We start from the raw sequence: 4,800 nt of genomic DNA, 5'->3' as shown, positions 1-4,800 counted from the left end.
TTAGATATTATTTTTGAACTTTATTCCTGTAAAACAAAGACTATTTTGAAGTTTTTGCCTAGGAAGTACACTGTTTGCATTTCTTTAAGTGCAACTTAAGTGATTGCTTATTTTCCTGACAAGGGATCATACCTTTGTTTCGTTGTATATCTTATAATATTTTGTTGAGAGTTGGATTGTAACATTTGGAAATTAGTTTCTCTCAATTTTCCAGCTTTGGTTGCTGCTCTTTTGTATTTCAGCGTATGTTGTTTGCTTACTGGCATTTCTGAATGAATTTTGTAATGTCAAGTATGTCTACTAAAGTTTCTCCTAGTTAGCTTAATTCAGTAATGATTACATAAAATAATCATTAAATAACTGGACAAATATGTCTCCAATTATTTTTATTTTGGGAAATTGAATGATTATTTATTGTTTTATTTGGTAGTTCTTAACCTGCAGGGAATTCCACAGCACCAATATTGATGCTATCTATGATATTTTGAGGGTGTCTGCGACCAACATTGCAGCCCACAAACTAGGCATACCCTAGGATTTCGTTAACACTTTGAGAGAGTTCTCTGGCCAAACATCAGTGTCTCATCTGACAGGCGATGCTGACAATCTCAACAGAAGATGTTCCCACAGTGCTTAATGTTTTGCTGCTTCTTTCTGTCCCCGGGTGGTTCATTGGGGACTTTGATGATCAGAGCAGAGGCAGAATTCACCACTTCCATCTGGGCCGGTCTATTCTGAATGATCAGTTTCACAGTAATCCTTCACCCCTTCTAGTCACTGGTTGCCTTAACAATGCCATCACCAACCTTTTATGGAGACAAACCAAAGAGCCTGATCTTGGGGGCCAGTGCAGATGTGGCACTGACTTCCCCACCTATTTATTTCAAGTACACGACTTTGGTCTCATGGGGGTCAAACTTGAGAAGCATAACGGAGGCGGCTGGTGTCAGACAAACCCAGATGCAGAGCGACTGAAGAAAGGTGCATTGAACTCTCCTCTGATCCTACCGCTGAAAGCTCCACCTTTTTTCTAAGGGCTCTTGTATTTGGTGGAGTGTGCCTTCAACATTAATCCAAGCAGTTTCCAGCATTCCCTTAATCCTCATCTCTTGCTAGTGCACAGCACCAAAGTCAGGCAGATGTAAGAGATCACAGCCTTCTCATATTTGTCCTGAACATGAGAAAAACCCTAAAAATGTGCATGCACCTCCAGATTCTTCGATATGTCCCAGCTTTTCCAAACCCCAGTGGATAGCTCACACCCAGTGTTGTAAAATTAGGTGTCTGGCTGCTCTATTGTTTTCTCTACCTTTTATCTCATTTAAGACAACCCTGGTGGTGTAGTGGGTTACCAGCATGAGCTGTTGAACCTCAGTTCAATCCAATAACTACTCATTGGAAGAACGGTGAGTTGATTTGCTTCCGTAAAATGTACACCCTCAGAAACACTAAAGAGACTGTGACACTTTGATGGAAGTAGGAAGCACAGTCTTTCTCCTGAGGGGATGTTGGTGGTTTCGAACTATTGACCATGCAAATTGCACCCTAACGTGTAACCCTACACCACTAGCTGGTAGCAAAGTATATTAAATATACCAAAGACAGCCGGACGAACGAGCAACTCTGTCTCGAAAGAAATAGGGCAGGGAAAGATAGAGAAAGAACTAGGGCAGGGATTCGCCTTAGAAATGAAAGTGTCAAGAAGTCTTCTCGTGTATTTTGGATGTCTTATCAGGAGGGACAAATCCCCGAAGAAGGACATCATGATTGAAAGAGTAAAGGTTCAGAAAAAAAACAGGAAGTCCCTCAATGAGCAAGAGTCATCCAGTGCAGACATACTGTGAAGATGGTGGACTACTGAGCAGCGCTGTGTTCTGTTGTCCGTGAGGTTGCTATGCCAATTTAAAGAAAAAACTATCACAAAGAGTTTTCAAAAAGCAAAAGGAAATTTTACATTCTGTATTAAATCATTTTCTATATAATTTTTGAAGCTCCTCATAAATTCACTGAAGACACAACCACAGATACTCCTCAGACCTAACTAAATATCTTCCAAGGTCGGTTTTCTGTGTTTGAAGGCCTAGGCAATAGTCTCATAGAAAAACTCAGTCAATTTTCATTGAAGGAGCCTTCAAAAAGTGCAAGGAAGCAGCTGAGGAAAAACATAGCCACTGGCCTGAAGCTCTACAAAATCCTCTTCAAACAAGGCTTGTTTAAAAGTGAAGAAGAGGTCGCTGAAGACTAAGCGGATGCATAAGCAAATGTGGTGAAGAAAGATGATGGGGCCTGGCTATCAAAAGATATAGCATCTAAGTTCTTCAAGACTTAAAGATAAACAAGCAGCCACCTAGCTCAGAGGCAACAAAGCCCACATGGAAGAAGCACACCAGCAGCCTGTGTGATCATGAGGTGTTGAAGTGATCAGGCATCAGACATCAAAGAACAAGAAATCATACCATTGGGTGCTCACCTTCCCTATACGATCGCTGAAGACAATTGGTTACATAAGCAAATGTGGTGAAGAAAGCTGATGGGGCCCAGGTATCAAAAGATATAGCATCTGGGCTCTTAAAGACTTGAAGGTAAACAAGTGGCCACCTAGCACAGAAGCAACAAAGGCCACGTGGAAGTAGCACACCAGCTTGTGTGATCACAAGGTTTCTAAGGGATCAGGTATCAGGCATCAAAGAACAAAAAATGAAATCATTGTGAATGAGGGGGAGTGCAGATTGGGGAACCAAGACCCATCTGGAGGTAACTGCATATCCCTTTACTGGAGGGTAGCAAGGAGGAAATGAGCCAGTGAGGGTGCAGTGTTGCAATGATGAAACATACAATTTTCCTCTAGTTCTTAAATGCTTCCTTCCACCACTATCAAGATCCCAATTCTACCTTACAAATCTTGTTAGACCAGAGGATGTATACTGGACTAGATAGGAACTGGAAACATAGGGAATCCAGGACAGATGGTCCCTTCAGGACCAGTCGTGAAAGTAGCAATAGCGGGAAGGTGGAGGGAGGGTGGGGTGGAAAGGGGGAACTGATTACAAGGATCTACATATAACCTCATCCCTGTTGGATGGAAAACAGAAAAAGTGTGTTAAGGGAGATGTCAGACAGTGATAAAATAATAATAATTTATAAATTATCAAGGGTTCATAAGGGAAGAAGGTGTGGGGAGGGATGGGGAAAATGAGAAGCTGATAACAAGGGCTCTAGCAGAAAGGTAATGTTTTGAGAATGATCATGGCAACAAATGTGCTTGACACAATGGATGGATGGATTGTGATGAGTTGTATGAGCCCCACAAAAGAACATTTAAAAATTAATTAATTGAAATTGAAGAAGATTCAGGAACCTGAGTTCTAACCTCCCCAGAAGAATAGAAACCCCTGCTAGTAACAGCCTGGTCACATCAGAGGAAGGAATTCAGTGTAGAGAAACCAAAAGAAGCCTCAAATTCTTGGCTATCTTGAAGTGACATCTGCAGAGATGCCCCTCTCCCCAGTGCTCCAGAAAATCAGCTGAGGAGAAGGATTTTGTGAGAACAGGCCAACCTTACAAAAAACACTGACATTGGTTCTTTGAACAGAGAATCAACAATATACAGCATCCTAAGATCAACATATATGATGTAATTTTTAAGAAATCATCCTCCATAAGTAACACACAGAGTGAAACAAAATGGTACAATTCAACATAGGGAAGCTCAGGTAACATTCTGCAATAAAGACAACAATATGGTGTGGGATTATAAAGAGACTTTTCCCCAGCTTTGTTTCCCCCAAAGACATGGAAAGCATTAGGGGCTTTTGGCTAGCATATGGGGGGAGGTCAGATGCTTACAGACAGCTTCCCTGGAGGCATTCAGTCACCAGACTAAGGTAGACCCAGCTCCCTGATGTTAAGGACAAAGGATTACTTCTCCCTAAAGGTTTGCAGTCATTGATTTGGTTCCTGTAGGTGGAGTTCACACCCTACTGATTATGGTCTCCATCAGTTGTGCCAGGGAACAGGTGAAACCATCTTAGTGACATCCAAGGTAGGCTGCCATCCTGAATCTAGGATCCACCCATCTTGCCACATGTATACCCCAATCCCTCATCGTCCTATTGGGTGGATAACCCCAGGTTACCCCCTCCCATTATTGTATTACCTATAGCACAACCCTTTCCTGTGACGTATGTCTTCACCTGTAATTAGGGGTCTTACATCTCCCCAGAGAATATAAAAGCCTTGGTTAGCATTAAATCTCTCTCTGTCCACGTGAATCACCATTGAGCCTCAGTTGTGCAATGCTCCCATAAAATGTGTCTGACTCCTTTATTTCTATCTCTTTTATCTCTCATTCTCCCTATGACTCTACTATGATCTTCATTATTATTGCTGTAAAATTGCACTTACCGGGCCCGTGATGATGTGCCAGGGGCAGGCCTCACCTTGCAATACTGTAATACGGTACTTACAATACAGTAAGAGAAGAAACATAGCAGATATTAGTCGAATGGAGAAGATACTGAGTAGTTAACAAAAGACCAGAAACCGCCTTAAATTTGGAAAGAAAGTAATTAAAAGCAAACTGATCTCAAATAAAATTCTATAACTTCAACAAAATAAAAAGGGAAAATCATAAAATTCTCTTAAACAGTAAGGTAAAAACAGGAAAAAATTGAACAGAAAATCCCTAAGAAAATGGAAATCAGCACGGAAAATCATGATGAGCAATGAAATGAATACCATAAAAATATACCAAAATGCTCTTTCACCGGAGGTCTACACATCAACGCCACTGCTACCGCC

At 41.3% G+C, this 4,800-nt stretch overlaps 1 pseudogene; it reads right to left on the bottom strand.

Moving 5' to 3' along the window:
- Window positions 1–433: 433 nt before the first annotated feature.
- Window positions 434–929, bottom strand: LOC142433345 (large ribosomal subunit protein uL11 pseudogene; annotated as a pseudogene).
- Between the last annotated feature and the right edge of the window lie 3,871 nt (window positions 930–4,800).

Source organism: Tenrec ecaudatus, chromosome X (genome assembly GCF_050624435.1).
Source record: "Tenrec ecaudatus isolate mTenEca1 chromosome X, mTenEca1.hap1, whole genome shotgun sequence".
Taxonomy (NCBI): domain Eukaryota; kingdom Metazoa; phylum Chordata; class Mammalia; order Afrosoricida; family Tenrecidae; genus Tenrec; species Tenrec ecaudatus.
Note: the sequence above shows the minus strand (reverse complement) of the source record. Positions and strands in the feature narration are given on the sequence as shown.